At 39.6% G+C, this 18,582-nt stretch overlaps 1 pseudogene; it reads left to right on the forward strand.

Moving 5' to 3' along the window:
• The first annotated feature begins 3,317 nt into the window (after positions 1-3,317).
• LOC138166309 (hepatoma-derived growth factor-related protein 2 pseudogene) lies at positions 3,318-5,245 on the forward strand (annotated as a pseudogene).
• The last annotated feature ends 13,337 nt before the right edge of the window (positions 5,246-18,582 follow it).

Raw genomic sequence — 18,582 nt, forward strand, 5'->3', positions numbered from 1 at the left:
CACATTTAAACTCTGGTCTTCCTGACTATAGGCCTGGTGCTTCATCCACTGCTTCACCTAGCTGCCACCACTTAATTGGAATAGGAATGAAAATATAAAATAATTATAGAAATATTCTTGAAAAGCATTTCACAAATGAGGATCATCCAGTTTCCTTCTTCCCAACCATAGTATGAGAAGGAAATTTCTCTAGTTTACTGTCTATAAATGGGAAAACCAGGCACATAGTCTCAGTAACCTAGGACAGAGCTTCTTAACCTTTTTCCACTTAAATCCCCTTTTTGTGTTTTGGCAGCCTTCATTGACATTTCACATGATGGCATGCACAATGCAAAGTTCTCATGCTTTGTGTTCAGAATCAAGGCAGCAGTAAAGTTTTTCAATACAACATGGGCAAGTACTGCCAGAAACACCTTGGATTCATTACACATTTTATTTTTAATTAATTTTTGGTAATTGCACATTCATAAACCTTTTACTGTTGCCAAATTATGGAGTCGTGACCCCAGTATAAGAAACACTGGCCCAGGACATTTGCATAAAGCCTCACTGCCTAGTTTAGGAAACAGATGCATTTTATCATGGCGCCCACTTGTATGTGGTCACCTGCCATTCTGTTATTACTGTACCCCCAACTGCAGCCCTCTTTAGTCTCTGCCTAGTAAAGGAAGACCTCAACCATCCTACTCAGAGATCAGCCCACAGTTTATTACTGGAGGCTCTCTTTCTGATAGTCTTCAAGATTGAGTGTCCATTGCTGTTTTTAATTCATGGCTCACCTCCATCATCATTCTCAATCTCCTCATTTTGAAATACTCTGCATCACTGCTACAGGGTCTCATAGAAATTGAAAGATTGACCATTCCATTAATCATAGATCTAGGGCATCATAGGAACCATATTTCCCAATCAACCTTGTTAGTGAATGCTACACAACACATTGAGAAATGTAGCTTTTCCCACATCCAACCCCATGACAGAAGTATTCCATTCTTTGTTGAGGAAGGAGGTATTCATTAGAAAGGAATATAAGTCTTTAGAGAGCTGAGAGTCAAAACTCTTTCACCATGTAGTCAACAACAGTGGTCAAGGAGGAAATCTTCAGTGATTCTTAAATAAATTGAGATTTATCATTCACGTATTTGACTATATAGAAATAGAGTAGAGATTACTCTGATCTGGGGAGGGACAAAGGAATATCTTCAGCTTTCTACTTTCCTAATTACCAGAGATTTTCTACTATAGGATTTACAATATAAACAAATGTGTATGAGGAGGGAAGCTGGACAAAACATTAGGCACTTTAACCTCAACCCCAGGCCCCCATCCACATTTTGAAATTGACAGGACACTGACTACAAAGGGAGTTAAAAACCATTTTCTAATTGCTAGAACCCATTGCCTTAGGTTGGGGAATCTTCTACTGGTTCTCAGTAGGGTAAGAGAGGACTTTGGGAATAGGATACTACTGTTCTGATTCATCCTTCATTTTCAAAGAGGACCAGTAACATCACTGCTGATGTCTTGATTTGCAAGTAAATTGGATTCAAGTGAGGCTGATAATTTAGAGTAGGATTTCTGGAACATCTTAGTGGCTCACTCACGAGACTTCAATTTTTATTGACCAAGGCTAGCAGAGAAGGGAAAGGGGTTACATTTATAATTTAAATAATGAGAGTTAAATTCTAATTTTAAGATATGAAAGAAATTGTGGAAATCTATTATTATTTCTAAAACTGGGAAAATGTGTTTACATTTGGAATACTACTCTGAATCCCAGGCAAAATACACGAATAGAAAAGTGTGTCTTTAAGGAACCTGGAAAAGGAAGAGGTTATTTGAAAGGTCCTGGGGGTGAGCTGGTTTGATGGTTCAGTGATAATGTGTGAGTGGGTTTGGGGTGGGGTGGGATTGTACTGGGACACATGTATAGTGAATCTTCTTTTTCAATATGTGCATCGGCATGTTGTATGTCTTTAGGATTACAGTGAAAAGGGTGGTGGGTGTGTTGCAGTTTAGACTCCATCCACTCAGGGATGCCAAAAACTGTTGCAGTTTCATGATGTGTTGTGGTGGAACTGTCTCAAAGAATTCAGAATCAGACCACCTCTAATCCAAGTATAGGCATTTATTGAGATTGACTCCTCTCATGAAGCAAGCTAAATTCTAAGAGGAACCAGCAACTTCAGAGAGAGCAAGATGGATTTTTATAGGGTAAAGATGCAATTATATAACAGAAATTATGAATATAAAAAAAAACAGGAGGGGTTTGTAATTAGGTTTGAGGATTAGGTAATAAGGGAGGGGTCTCAGCCACAGTGAAACCCATAATATTACCCATAATTCATATAGAAAAACCCATTTTTGGGGTATATATGATGATATTATAATAAACTTTTCTACATCATAAATTCACTCTAGGTCAACTTTTTACTTTTACTGTGCAGGTGCCTACTTAAGGAAAGTCCCTTCTATTGTTTTGGGTTCCATATATCCTGCTTGGGCTTCCTGGTGGTGCTGCTTTCTTATTGGCTGAGTATTGTAATTCTGTCTGAGACTAGATGAATAAGGTTCTGGTTGAATGCATGTACATACCTGCTGTTTCTATGGGAAATAGGAGGAAAGGATCTGGGGACAGTGGCTAGCTAGAGGCAGTGACTGGGATCCCATCACATGGACTCGCCTGCTGTTTCTGTGAGAAATGTGAGTTCATGGACTCACCTGTTGTTCTAGTGAGCAGTAAGGCATATATGAAGAAGTTAGAGTATTGGTGGGGGGTGAGTGGCTGGGTATGGGCAGTGGGTCTGGTGTTCAGTTGGGCCTATAAGGAAGTTAGAATACTGGGGCTGGGGGCTGCTTTATTAGAATTCCATAAGGTGGGAAGGGATTGGAAAGAATCTGGTCCTCTGACCTTGATAATTAGAGAAAGGCTTTTCACTTAGAGTTTCGGCTAACATCTTACCTGACTAGTGTAAAATTATTTCACCACCAAATTAATTGTGGTTGAGAGCCTATATGCATGTGGAAAATTGGTGCATCAATATATGATTATCTGTATGAATAATTTCTTTACACACAAGAAAACAAGACATCTATACCTTGCTTTCAGACTGGAGGATAATTTGGCAAATATATAAAATGTTTCTTAAATATTTTGCATATTTTGGCCTCTTACAATATGTTAGCTGGATTAATTTTAAAACTAAAATTTGGAGACTCCTGCCGCCGCTGCCTTCACTGCTGCCTCCCGCGGCCTCTCCTCTCTCCCGCCCCGGCCCTCCTCTCCCCGCCCCGCCCGGCCCGATCCGCCGCCCGCCATGCGGCCTGCCTTCAAGCCTGGGGACCTGGTATTCGCCAAGATGAAGATACCCGCACTGGCCGGCCCAGATTGATGACACTGCCGAGGGGCAGTAAAACCGTCCCCCAACAAGTACCCCATCTTCTTCTTTGGCACTCATGAAACAGCCTTCCTGGGACCCAAGGACTTGTTCCCCTGTGAAAAATACAAGGACAAGTATGGGAAACCCAACAAAAGAAAAGGTTTTAATGAAGGTCTGTGGGAGATCCAGAATAACCTGCATGCCAGTTACAGTGCTCCGCCGCCCGTGAGTTCTTCTGACAGTGAAGTCCTGGCTGGAAGTGACGCGGAAGATGAAACAGGGCTCATGGCTGTTGCCTCAGTGACGGCAGCCAGTGCCAGTGAGAAGGTGGAAAGTGATGAAGACTCTGACAAGGGCAGTGAACACAGTGGGATAAAGCGGAAAGCACCACCACTGAAAATGCCAGTGTCTAAACGGGCACGCAAAGCCTCCAGTGACCTGGACCTGGCCAGTGCATCCCCATCAGAAAATGAAAACTCATCAAGTTGATCAGAATCAGAAAAAAAGCAGTGATCAAGACTTCACTCCAGAGAAGAAGACTGTTGCCCGGGTCCCACGGAGGGGCCTAGTTGGGGGAAGGAAGAAAAAGGTGAAGGTGGATTCTGGTTATGATTCAGACTCCAAGGCTGATTCAGAGGAAGCTCAGAACAAACCAATGATGGTGACAAAATCACACTCAGACTCGGATTCGGATATCTCCGTCAAGAAGCCTCCACGGGGCAGAAAACCAGCCGAGAAGCCTCCCCACAAACCTCGGGGAAGAAAACCAAAGGTAGAACGTGTTCCCAGCAGCTCCAGCAGTGACAGTGACAGCGATAGCGAAGTGGACCGCATCAGTGAGTGGAAGCGGAGGGATGAGTAGCGGCGGCGTCGGGAGCTGGAAGAGAGAGGAGCTGCGCCGACTGAGGGAACAAGAGAAGGAGGAAAAGGAGAAGAAGAAAGAAAAGTCCGGGAGGGAGGACACACACTCCAACAGTGACAGCAGCGAGGCTGAGGTCAAAGACGATGAGCCCATCAAGAAGAGGGGCAAGAAAGGTCGGGGCCGAACCCCTTCGTCCTCTGACTCAGAGCCAGAGCTGGAGAAGGAGGTGAAGAAGCCACATTCTCAGTCCTTAGAACCATCGAAGAAACCGAGCCAGAAGGAGAAAAGAAGCCGCCCGGAGGAGAAGTCCCGAGCCAAGCCTGTGAAAGCGGAGGGAGCCAGGAAGAAGTCGGAGGTGCTTCCAGAGAGGAGGGTTGAAAAGAAGAAAGAGCCGTCTGTGGAAGAGAGGCTGCAGAAGTTGCGCGGCGAGATCAAGTTTGCGCTGAAGGTTGACAATCCGGACGTAAAACGATGCCTCAGTGCTCTGGAGGAGCTGGGGAGCCTGCAGGTGACCTCTCAGATTCTCCAGAAGAACACAGATGTGGTGGCCACATTAAAAACGATTTGCCATTATAAAGCCAACCAGGAAGTGATGGAGAAAGCAGCAGAAGTCTACACTCGGCTTAAATCAAGGGTCCTGGGACCAAAGGTTGATGCAAACCAGAAAACTAACAAACCTGTCTTGGAGAAGGTCAAAACGGAGGTGGAGAAGAGTGAAGATCAATTGGCAGGAGGGGAGGCCCCCAAGGAGAAGCCAAAGGAGGAGCCCAATGTCGATCTCTCAGCTCCAGTGAATGGTGAGTCCACAGCCCAGAAGAGGGAGAGTGGTGAGGACAAAGAACGAGAGGAAGGACAGAATATAGGAGAGGGGCAAAGATGCGGCTCGTCTGAAGACCCTGCACAACGACACCGTTCAAGAGGATCCAGTACTGGAGAGGCCAGGGAACGATCAGCAGGAGAGAGGTTTCGAATGGACTCAGAGTCCTTTGATGAGGAGAGCTGAGGCCCTGAGTGTGCGGCTCCTGGCCTTAGCCAGGCCCTGGCTTTGAGCCCCTTCACTAAGTTACACAGTAGATGATGTATAGGTCTTGTTCCCCTCCCATCCCCAGACTCTTGTGAAAGCTGAGAACTTTGGGGAGACGCTGTGCTCTTCAGTTGTACTTGATCCCTTGGTTTTTTTTTTCCCTAACCTAATTTCTGTGATTTCAAAACAACATGAAATGAATATAAAGATTTTTTGTTTTTTTTTTAATGAAAAAACAAAACAACAACAAAAAAAAAACCTAAAGTTTGGTTAAATATGGATCTGGCAGGCTACCAATTATAAAAAAATTGAAATTAGAGAGAGGAAAGACCATCTATGGATTGGTGTTGTGGTTCAGTAGTTTCAATCATGTCCAACTCTTTGTGACTCAATTTGGGGTATTCTTGGCAAAGATAATAAAGTAATTTGCCATTCCCTTCTTCAGCTCATTTTACAGATGAAGAACTAAGATAAAGTCTTAAGTGACTTACCCAGGGTCACACAGCTTGTAAGTGCCTAAGGCCAGATCTGAACTCAGGAAGATGAGTTTTCCTGACTTAAGCCCTAACACCTCATCCACTGTGCAACCTAGTGCCCATGGAGTGGCAATATAATATATTTTGCATCATTTTTGTGTTTGATCTTTATACTGTCAGTTTGGAATTTCTTTGTGGGTAATTGAATAATTGCATCTAAAAATGCAATGAAATTTATTGAGACAGTGGATGTCTCTGGATCACCCCTGAGTCTGAGACTTTTCAGTTATAGGGGTTTCAATCATATTTATGAAGCTCACTTTGAAATCTAAATGCCCAGCCCTCATTTCTCATCTGAATGCCAGTCCCACATCACCTACTGTTTGCTGGACCTTTCCAAGTGGATGTTATTACTGGTAGCTCAGACGCAATGTATTTGTTAATTAATTTTGCCCCTAAACCCACCCTTTTTGCTAATTTAAACATTACTAATTCATGCACTGATTACTTAGAGAAATTTCAGATATTAAATAAACATATCAATCTTTGTAATGGAAGGGGGCAGTGTAATGGGAATGCAAATTTGGAAGATCTTCCCTGTCCCTAGGCTAAAGTACACCTGAAGCCTGGGGTGGGAGGCTTGTTTTTCAGTAGATACTTTTTGATTGGCCCGTGGGTCCAAAAGGTTGTTACATTCTCTGAGCCAGGAGAAGGCTATATAAGCCCTGATGTGTAGCTTTGTTTTGGGGGCTCACTTTGAGAAGTGTTCTGTGATTTGATCTGTATTCTGGGAAGCCGTTGTCTAGGGCCTCCCCCCCCGGCTTTGAAAAACCCAGATGTGGAAACCTAGATGTTGACTGGGTATGGATGTAATGGTTGGACAGTTTGGAAATCTGTCTACTTGATCTGTTTCTGTCTTGATAATTCTGCCTGTATACTTTGAAGTTCGGGGTGCTGACATTTTCCCCTGAACAAGGTAAACGATATATGTCTGACTGATTAAAGTAAGCTTGTTAACCCATTTTGAGTTGCTTTCCTTTATCAAAGCAGATCCAAGAACCTGTGTGAGCAGCCACCCTGGGGACGCTGGGGTGCTTGCCGCTACAGGCAGTAATTTGGGTATAGGTATAGAAATGCAGAACAAAAGTTCTGATTCACTCCACCCTCTAGTGTGGTTAAGTGATAATTAAGGATAAACAACATGGCTTTGTTAATAAGGATTGAAAGGGGGCGGCCAGGTGGCTCAGCAAGTAAGATCACTGGCTCCAGTGTTGGGATGACCTGGATCAAATCCGGGCTCAGGTACTCAGCACCACACCCAGAAATAATAACTGGCCATGTAACCTTGAGCAAGTTACTTAACCCCAATTGCTTAAAAAAAAATTGAAAAAAAAATAAGGATTGAAAGGAATTATACTCATGTTACTCAAATTTATAGTGAGTCTGGGATAAATACTGTTGAGGAGGAAAGGAAGAAATAAAGAGATAGAATAGTATCAAGAGACCCTACCTAATATTATGGTTAATTCATGAAAGACATGACGTAACCCTGAAATTATAGAGTGACTCACCAAAGCACTGTAAATAGTCCCTGTAGGGAACAGTCAGACTAATAGCTAAAAATTCATAGAGAAAGAGCAGGTTGCAGTAACAACTCAGGGAAGAAGCAGTTGCCTTAGTGAAAAGTCAAAAGAGCAGCTCCTGCCCTGGAGTCAGGAGGATGTTAGTTCAAATATGCCCTCAGACACGTGCTAGCTGTGTGACCCCAGGCAAGTCCTTTAATCCCATTGCGCCCCCCCCCAAAAAAAAATAAAATAAAATAAAAGGAAAAAAAGAAAGAGGTAATAGGAGCAGCTCATGAAAGAAATAATAGATGACAACATAGAAAATAGTCCAGCAGATGACATCAGCAGTTCTGTGGGAAATAGAAAGCAACAATTTTATCAGCAGAAAGGCATTCCAGCTAAGAACACAGCTGTTGCATCAAGAGTTTCCCGGGCTGTTTTCACTCTCCCACCAGTGACAGTGAAATCCATGGGAGATTATGTCTCTGTTTATATAAGATGGTAAGGATGGAATAATGGTTCTCCTTGCTATTTATATTTTTAAATATCTTTTCTTTGAGTTAACCAATGTGTTTTCTGGTTTGATCTGTCAAAAGGAAAGTACTAGGTGGGGGTTTGTTATCTGTGGTTTTTAAATAGCTATCACCCCCCAAAATATCTTAAATGTAATTGTAGCTTTCAAGGAACTATGTTAAGATGGGCTATCTGTACTGTTGTGAAGTTGAAAATTGATACCCCATTTAATTTTGTAATAAGTATTAATTATTGATTGAGAATTGAGAATAATCATGTATCAATACTTAAGGATCACTTGATTGTACAGGCCTCAGTGGTAGAGTCTGTAAGAGTTAAACTTCCTTATTCCAGTGGGCTACTTCTCTAAGTTTTTGGAAGGATGGAGAAAGAAAAGGAAGGTGGTCATAGATGTTTGTCTATCATGAGACTTCCTAGGGGATGTGGGATCAACTCCGTACCTTTCTCTAAATTTTACCTATCTTTACCTAAATTAAGAATTACTTAATAAAGATGTATTACATGAAGTGTTGGGGACATAAAGACAAAAATGAATTAGTCACTACCCTGAAGAAAGTTATATTCTTATTCCTCCAGGCTTCTAACTTAACAATTTCAATTCACTGAAAGCAATAGTTTTGTTTGTGCAAATAAGCTGACGTTTTCCTACCATCTTGTGATGTGATTGTAGGGTGCGAGGTTGAAAAGAAAAAGCAAAGGAAAAGATTGAAAATGGGTATCCAAATCCTTTAGTTTCATTACTTTTCTTCCCTTCTCTATTGCCTGCTGTTACTCTCTAGTTTTTTGAAGTTTAGCAAGTTTAATTTTCATGTTTTCTCCCCACATTCCATGTTTCATTTAGCCAGGTCTATGGCTCATCAGGGACTTCTTTTCTTAAGGGACAAAGTCAAATGAAAACAAATTTTGTAATTAGCCCCTTCACCCCCAAAATTCGTAATTCTCAAAGTCAGAGAACAAGTGACTTCCCAATTTCTTCCTACACGCTTTGTAAAATGAGGGAACTGGAATGAATGGCCTCTCATATCTCTTTCAGCTCTAAATCCATGATCTCAGATAACACTACTAGAGGCAAACCAACTATGTATTATAATAGCTGACATCCCTGTAGCAGTTCAAAGCTTACAAAGTGCCTTATATAGATTATATCTTCTTAAATTTATGTAACACTATGAGGGAGGTATCACAGGAATAATTATTCTCATTTTTAATAGATAATTAAGTTAAGGCCTACTAGAGAGGTAGAGTTATTCAGTCAATCAACATTTATACAGGATAAAGGTGGGGGGGGCTTTTCATAGGGAAAATACCTTGCCAAGGTCACACCTCTAGTAAATGTCAGAAGTGGAATTTGAACCTGACTCAGAGAGGTTGTGAGTCATGCCAAGTAAACGAGGATTTATTATGGGTCTACCATGTGCTGTCACTTGCCCAAGGTCATACAGTTAGTAAATTGTCAAAAGCAATCTTTGAACTTTCCCAGGCCAAGTCCCATTCTTTATCCCACTAGGTAACATTATGAGTACAAGTGCATAGACTTAAGGACTTTGTTAAACAAAGCCATTGAAAAACATTTTACTCAACACTGAAAATATGACCTCCAATTCTCTTATTGAACCAAAGTATAAGGCACAGTTAAATATGTATTATCAAATTATGTTACCATGCAAAATGCACAGGCAAGGAAAATAAACACAGAAGGTAAGTTCCCGGTCAAGTTATTAACAGAGCAGTGGAATTCAATCTGTCTACAATCCAAACTAGCCCTTGCCCACCTGATCAGAGACAGATGTCTTATCCCACCTTCCATGTTCCAATAGGATGTAATAGTAATGGCATCTAAAGATTCCCCTGTATTGGCTTGGTTTTTGGTTTGTGTTAAAACCCAGAGCTTGTTAATCCCACTTGTGGGATGGACTTGTTGACATGAAAAGAGAGTGCTGAACTGGGAGGAGCTGGTGACGTAGATTTGGAGAGACACAAGAGAGAGGCAGAAGAACTTTTTTGGAAGCAGCACCCTCGTGGAGGCAGAGAGAGACTGAGAGGATTGCTGAGGGCCACTTTGAATCACCCTGGACTTTTGAGACCTGCCCCCGGAGCTGCCAAGGACTGAGGAGACATGGCTGTTTTGCTGGTACTTTGTCTGTCTATTTTGATGTTGTTTTGCCAGATTTGTCCACTGGTGAAAGACAGTCCTGTTATTGAGGAAGTTCTGGAACCTGGCTGTTGGTTCAGAGCTACTGAGACTGTCCTGCAGACAGAGAGTGAATACTGTCCACTGGTGAAGGACAGTGCTGTTGTTGCAGGGGTCTGGGAACCTTTCTGTTGGTTCAGAGCTACTGAGACTGTCCTGCAGACAGAGAGTGAATACTGTCCACTGGTGAAGGACAGTGCTGTTGTTGCAGAATTCTTGGAACCTTGCTGTTGGTTCAGAAGCCCTGAAGATGGATTTTCGTGTTGTATGTTTACAGAAATCCTGGGAGAGGGTTTTGCTAATGTTTTCAGGGGTCCTAGGACTGTTCTGCAGACAGAGGATGAATTAATGAAGAGACTGGCAATGTATCTTGTGGCCTTGCTAAGCTTTGTCTCCCTAGGAACAAAGATTGCTGAGAACTTGTCTCTGTCAAGATGAAGAAAAGACCTCCATTTGCTTATTAAGTGCTGTGCTTAAACTTGTTGTAACTCTGGGGTAGATTCAATTGTGATCCAGGGGTGGGGAACTTTTGACCTTTTTGTGTTCTATGATTGAACAAATGAATGTACTTTACTTATGATTGGAAACTAATCTCCATTTGAGAAGAGGGGCTTTGTGATGGACCAAATGAAGGTACAGCCTAGGGGTGGAGTAGTATTTAGAACAGGGACTTTGTAATTGATTAAATGGATGTAAGGTCCTGGGGTGGGGCAGTACTTGGAGATTATTTAATCACACTTAGTAAATGCTATATTTTTGAATGATGTCATGTTTTGATCTTCTCTGATCTTAATTTGTCACTGAATAAAATGGAGAGCACCTATGCTTGGTATTTTGAACCTTGGGAAGTTGCCTTTGCTTGGCATTACATTACATAGGATCGGTTCAAAAAGACATCATTTTGATACATTTATACCAAGTTGGTAATGATTGTTTCCCTGCCTCTCCCTCCACTCCCCGTCTTTTACAAAAGTGCCCAGACACTTTGTAATGAAAAGCAGCCAATGCTTCCTGAGGAAATGGTTAATATTTTATCTCCTACCTACTTGAATCTTGAGACTTTATTTAGCTGCAGTAGGTTTGAAATCAATAATCTTCCTTGATGATTGTTAAGGCAATTAAAAAGCCTTCTGGAAAATGTTTCTCAGAAATCTATCATGTGTAATTATAAATATATATGCAAATTAAATTAAAATAAAATTTTACAGGGTGTTTGATTTGTACATTTGGAAAGCAATTGAAAAAACTAAAGACTTGCCATCTGCTCTGACGCTTGAGAACCCACATGTTTATATCTGTCCAGTCACAAATTTTAACAGTGAGATTGTTTTTAAGAACAGGTATTAACATTGGTTTAATAATTTTAAATTGCAATGACTAATCTGACTTACAAGCAGATTTGGGTGCTTATGACTTGGTCAGTGTGTCTCTTTTACCTTTCTATTTCTTGTCTTTAAATTAACATCTGCTTAGAGGTTTGGGATCATTTGATATAGCTAGCTTATGGCCTACTTTCCAACTGTTAAAAAAAAAGAATTCCTTTTCCTCTGGGTGAACCCAATTTGCTGATCACAGAAACCTCAGAAGTAATAATTCTTAGTAGAATTTTTCATTTGAGTGGAAAATGCAGCATTCTTTCTAGGCAGAGAAAGAACAGATGGCATCTTCCTGCCCTTGTATGAAATTATATCTTTCTGGGTAGACAACACATTTAAGAGACAGAAGAAAAAAAATACTGTACTCAAGAGGGCACGTTTCCAAGCACCAACTTTTGCTCATTTTCCACTGCTCCTTTACAATGTCGGTCTGTCTCCTGCTTCCATTTTTAACTGATTTAAAATGGTAAATCACTTATGCCTTATTCATGGCTTAGAGATGAATGAGTGGGGTAAATATTTCGACCCCACAGCAAGTGCTTAGCTTCCGTTTGCTTTGAGAAATGGGGTTTCTATCACAAACAGAGAACATAGAACCCAGGAGTTATCAGGTGCCTCATGGAGGTATATAATGTGAAAAAATGTTTCTGCCCCCACACTTGGTTTTATTGGCTGAAAGTCCATTCAAGATAATCGAATACTCTCTGACTCCAGCTCACAAAGCTCAATTCTGCTTCACTCAGATACATTCAAGCTATGATTCACAAACAGTATTTTGATGGCTTTATATAATAGTCTAATTTTTAAAAAGCTTTGTGTCTTTTGCCTTAAGGCTTTATTTACTTTTAAAAATAGAGAGGCATCAGGACATATAGGATATGACCTAGAAAAGTATAATTTCACATCATCTAGAACAGAGGGCCTTAATCTTTGTCCTATCATGTACCCTGTTGATTGGTCATAGGCACGACACATAGGTTATCTGTTGACCCCTTCTCAGAATACCATTTTTTAATGCATAAGATAAAAGGAGATCAATTATAATGAAAGGTATCAAAATATTAAAAAAAACAAAACTAATTGAATAGAACATAGGTTACAAACTTAGAATATGTTAAGTGCTTAATGAGTTAGTTCAGCTTTATAACATTAGAAAGAAATCTCACTAAATTACTGCAACTACTATTAATAGCAACAACATCGATCTATTCCATTTAAAGTTTTCAGTGTTTTACATATTTTATTTGTTCCTTATAACAACCCTTTGAGGTAGATGTTATTATTATCCCTATTTTAAAAATTTATTATAAGATTGTGATGGAATACTACTGTGCTATAAGAAATGATAAGCTTAATGATCTTAGAAAAACATGGAAATATTTGCATGAAATAATGAAGAGCAAAATCAGCAGAACCAAGAGAACACTATATACAATAACAGTAATATTTTTTTTAAAAGCAATAGGGGTTAAGTAACTTGCTCAAGGTTACACAGCCAGTTATTTCTGGGTGTGCTGCTGAGTATCTGAGCCCAGATTTGATCCAGGTCATCCCGACACTGGAGCCGGTGCTCTTACTCACTGAGCCACCTGGCCACCCCTAGTAATATTATTTTAAGAAGGACTTTGAGTGAATAAGTCATTTTGACCATTATGAATACCCCAATTAACTATAAAGGACACATTATCCCTATTTTCAACTGAGGGAACTTGAGACTGAAAGGAGCTGAATGCCTTACACAAGATGGCTCAGTCAGTAACTGTCTGAGGTAGGGTTTGAATTCAGGGTCTTTTTTATTCTATCCACATCTGGCGCACTAGACCACTACCCTACCTAGCTGACCTTACAAAGTAGCATAATATAGCACTTCACCCTTTAGAGTACTCCTCTGCTTCCTCATCCTTGTATAGAGATGACTTTGGGGTCATGAGAGCTATGCTGGAGGAGTCCAACATTTGGTAGGTTCAGTCAAACTGAGAACAATGCAAAGAGATCTGTCATTGCCCTTTATGTCACCTGCAGACCCCCCTACAGGAGTATGGGATGCTCATCACTGCTTTGATCACATAATAATGGGTTGTTGTTTTTATTTTTTACAACAATAATACAGGAAGAGCATCTTTAAGACAAAGAATAATTGTAGGTAATATCAACAAAGGGAGTGTCCATAGTAAGTGAATTCACAGGTCTGTGTTGTCATCTCAAAAGTAATGTCATATTTGGATTAAGTATCTTTAAAATGTCCTCTCTCTCTCAAACTCTTGAATATGTTTTGTATTTATTCCTTAGATGTACAGTTTATTTTCCTCCAATAAATTTTAAGATATTTAAAAATGAGAAACTTTAATTTTCTGGGTTGTATCCCCACCAAGCACTGTTTCTGTCATATAGCAGGTGCATAATAAATGCTAATTGATTTATTAAATTATAGTATTTTATTTAACATGGTTGGGCTTTTTACATATGTGAATATTTTTTCTCAGAGACCAATGCTGTTTGCATAGGATGCCAATTGTACAAATGTTTAAACATACCTGGATGACTGATTTTTGCAATTCTATGTCAGTGGTGTTTATTAGCATTCTGCCTTAATGAAAAGTTTGTTATAAAAAGGAATATTGAAATATGAGAGAAAGAAATTATAAATCAAGAAGGGAGGAAGATGAAGAAAGAATGAAAAAGAATAAGATAAGATGAGAAACAAAGAATGAAATAGAATGATATGGAAAGAAAGATGAGGAGAGGGAAAGAAATAAAAAGGGAAGGAAAGAAACAATGGCAAAGAAGGAAATACAAGAGAAAAAATAGGAGGAAGAAAGGGAGGGAGGAAGGAAGAAATGGAAGGGGATGGAAGAAAGATAGGAAGGAGGGAAAGGAGAGAGGAAGGAAGAGAAGGAAGGGAGGGAGAAAGGAAGGAAGGGATTGTATTAGCAAGCACCCTAGCATACCTAGGATGACTGCTGGCACAGGTTCTTTGATCTGTTTTTCTAAAGGAAAGCAATTTAAAAGGGGTTAACAATCTTACTTTAATCAAACATAGATATCATTTACTTAGTTCAGGGGGGGAAGTCCGCACCTTAAACTTCAGAAGATGCAAACAAATTACAAGCAGACAAAAAATACAAACAGAGAAAGTAACATAATTCAACAGACCAAAAGACAGGGCTTCTAGCTGTCTGACTATTATAACCATATAGTGTTAGTTACCAGAGAGAGAAGCATCAACATCTGGGTTTTCAAAGATGGGGGACTCAACATTTGCGCAGAGTGTCATCTGGCCAAATCATACAGCTCTTCCCATAAGTGAGCTCCAAAGCAAAACCTCATCTCAGAGAGTATATATAGCCTTCTCGAGGTCAGAGAATATCATAACCTTCATGACTCACTGCCTAATTACAAAGTAACAAAAAGTATGTTCTTTCCTGGAAAACAAGCCTCCCCTAAGGAAGTTTCTCTTGTTGGGCTCCAAGTGAGACACATTAAGGGACAAGGAAGATCTTTGAATTCCCTTACTATTACATGGATGAAGGGAGAAAGGAAGAGAGGGAGGGAAGGAGGAAGGTAAGGAAGGAGAAATGAAGGGAGGAAGGAAGAAAGAAAAGACAAAAGGAAGGAAGGAAAGAAGAAAGGAAGAGAGGAAAGAAGGAAGTAAAGGAAGGAAGAAGGAAGGAGAAAGGGAGGGAGGGAGGAAGTAAGGAAAGAAGGAAACAGTATTTACTCCCAGTTATCTAGAGCAGGAAACCTATATTTTGATCTTTCCACAGCTCTAAAAATTTAGGGCAGGCCTACTAAGTATTACTCCGTTCCTCATCTGTCACAAGGCAGGGCTGGTTCTATTTACTTTGCATATCCTACAGCCCTAGCACATTGTGAATTCTCAGTAACATCACTGACTCTCTTCACCCCAACTCTTACCCTGATACTAGGGAATTTTGATATGTGTGCTGATGATATCTCAAACACACTAACTTCTTATTTCTTCAATTTATGCAATGGCTATGACCTCCTTCCCTACACCAAGGCTCTATCCTAGGCTTTCTTCTCTATTTTCTCCATCTTTGCTTAACTGATGACTCTGAGATGCACACATACACATATTATATATAAATATGTGTATTATGTATATGTGTATAGATGTGTATATGCATACATGCTTATTTATCAGACTGTGTATGTATCTATGTATGTGCATATACACACATAAATATATGTATATATAAATATAGGTATATATGCATATATACATATGTATATACGTGTGTATACCTAGCACTGATCTGCTAAGCTCTTGGACTGTCTCTTGAGTTGCCAATTAGATATTTGAACTCAGCATCCTGCAGGCATTTCAAACAAGATAGAGTTCTAGGCCTGACAATATCATTTCTTTGCTAAGCCTCAGTTGCTTCACCTATAAAATCAGAAGAATCACACTCCTAATAATGCCTCCCAATATTTCACTGTTATCATGGTATCTCAGAGAAGGAACCAAAGGGCCTATTTTGTCCAAAATCAACATGGGCTAAAACTTATCCGTTTTTAATAGATTGCCAGCTTTAAAGTATTTACAATAATTAAAACAACTCTGATCCACACTTAAGAAAAAAATACAATAAAGAGAAGAGAATAACAATAATATCTTAAGGTTATAGCCTATTTGTGATTTTCCTTACAATTATTATCTAGGTTTTATAGCTGTGGAAACTAAGGTTTAGAGAGGATAAGTGACACAGAGCCAGCACAGAAACTCAGGGCTTCTCATTTGAAAATCAATAGTCTTTCTACAATACCATGCTTTCTCCTCTATGCTTTTCAAGTAGACTGTTCAAAAGCAAAACCTTCCCAATTAAGAGTAATTGCAGGAAATGCAAACCTGAATTATTAGATTTTTTTTTAAAGAAATGAAGGTTCATTACTTTCAAAGATGGATTTTAACAAAATAATTGTTTTAAAATAATACAAAATAAAATTCAACATATTCCAATGGTGCATTGGATAGAGTAGTAGGCCTGGAGTTGGAAAGACTTGTCTTCCTGAGTTCAAATCTGACCTCAGATATTTAATAGCTGTGTGACCCTGGGCAAGTCACTTAATCCTGTTTGCCTCGGTTTCCTCATCTATAAAATGAGCAGGAGAAGAAAATGGCAAACCCCTACAGAATCTTTGCCCAAATGGGGGTCATGAAGAATCTCAGACATGACTGAAAAATGACTAAACAATAACTATTCAAAAAAATCAGCAATCATTTCTCAAGTGCCTTTTCTGTGCTGTGTACTATGCAATATACTTCAAAACAAAAAGTATACAGTCCCTGCCCCCAGCTTACATACTTGCAGAGAAGACAGTATATATATAAAAAATAGGTACAGAATCTGTATCACACATTCAGTAAACACGTATGAAGCTCCTCCTATGTACCAAGCATAGTGCTAAGTGCTGGGGATAAAAAGAGGCAAAAGACAGGCTCTGCCCTCAAGAAGCTCACAATCTAATATTAAATAAATATGAATAAATCTTGTGGGGCAGGCACCAGCAGGTGGGAGAACCAGGATATGTCTCCTGCCTACACAAGGTGATTTAAGCTGGGTCTTGATAGAAAGCAGTGATTCTAAGATTCTAACAAAGATAAGGAGATAATGTATGCCAAGGATGGGGTGGGGGACAGCCTATGTGCAAAGGCATAACTCCCTACTTAATGAGGTTCAAATTAATCAGCTTTAACTAAACTAAGAAGTTTAGTACCCTTTTTATCAGAAGGGCAGAATTTTAAGCATTTTTATAAATTAATTATGAATACTGTATTAACTAATTTATTTAATTAATATCATTAACATTAAATTTTATTATTTATTAATAAAATATTCTATTAATTAAGCATTAATATTTTAAGTAGAATCAGAGTTTAAAGAGACCTGAGGATCATCTTGTCTAGTACAACTCAGCATGTTAAAATGAAATATTGCTGCAACATTGTCCACAAGGGAGATTTCAACCTGTGCTTGAACACCTCCAATGATCGAAAAAACACTACCTCAAAAGACAATCATTTTTTGGGTAGTCAAATGATGAGAAAGTTGACCTTTCTATGGAGAAGAAATACGATAATAGTAAATGAGACCTGGGTTTGGAGTTGAAAGACATCTGGGTTGATAATTGAGTCTCCAACTCTTCCTAGAAGTGTTATCTGGGCCAAGTCACTCACCCTCTACAAATCCCCATGCTCTCATCTATAAATGGGATAATAATACTTGCAGTACCTGCCCAACAGCACTGTGGTCAAGAAAGCCCTTTGTAAACTGTAAGGACTTGGATACATATGCATATACTAACCCCACATCTACCTCCCAGAAAGCTTCTGCCCATATGGTTCTGCTATTGGAGACTAGCAGAATAAGCCTATTCATGCTTCCACATTGCTAGATTACCAGCCCCTACCTTATCAAGTCTTCTCTTCTCCAGCAGCTTCTTACATAATATGGTTTCCAGTCTCTTCAAAATCCTGGTCACCCCCTTGTGAATATTCCCTACTTTGTCGACGACCTTTTAAAAATGCAATTCAAAATTGCAATTAAATTAAAAATTGCAATACAGCAAGAGTGGTGCAACCATCACAGAATATATGTATATATATATAGGACACATTACTGTCTATGTTCGTCTGTTAACAGAGTCTGGCTATGTTGGGCACCATGTGTCAAAGAAACGAGCTCATATTGTGTTTAGGACCAGATACTTCAATCTCATTCATTAATTCATCCATTCATTTCTTTATTTATGAGCAGTCTTCATGGAAAATTCTCAAGTTCAGAATTCTTAATTCTGACAGGGAGACAGAATCAAATAGTTTATATATGTACTGAGTGTCAGTGTATGGACCATATTCAGAGTTTCCATTCCTGGTTCCAATTCACCAAGTGGGAGCTTTGGGACCTCCTTATGACCATGCATATTTCAGGCTTAAAGGACTTTCATTTTAGGGCTTTTCTTAATGCTTACCATAGCTTCCATGAGTCCATGTTCACCTGGCATAAAGAACATTTATACTACCAAGGCAATAATGAGTAAGGGTTTGGTTTCTTTCTTTTCTGTTTGTTCTTTCTTGATCTTAAGTGAATGAGTATCTCTCATGAAATGGATGTAGCCAGGTTTGGAGGTGACTTTGTGAGTTCAAGAGGTC

This window comes from Petaurus breviceps, unplaced genomic scaffold (genome assembly GCF_028583685.1).
Source record: "Petaurus breviceps papuanus isolate PSGF00001 unplaced genomic scaffold, PetGlider_PUasm1.0 221, whole genome shotgun sequence".
In the NCBI taxonomy this organism is placed as follows: Eukaryota; Metazoa; Chordata; class Mammalia; order Diprotodontia; family Petauridae; genus Petaurus; species Petaurus breviceps.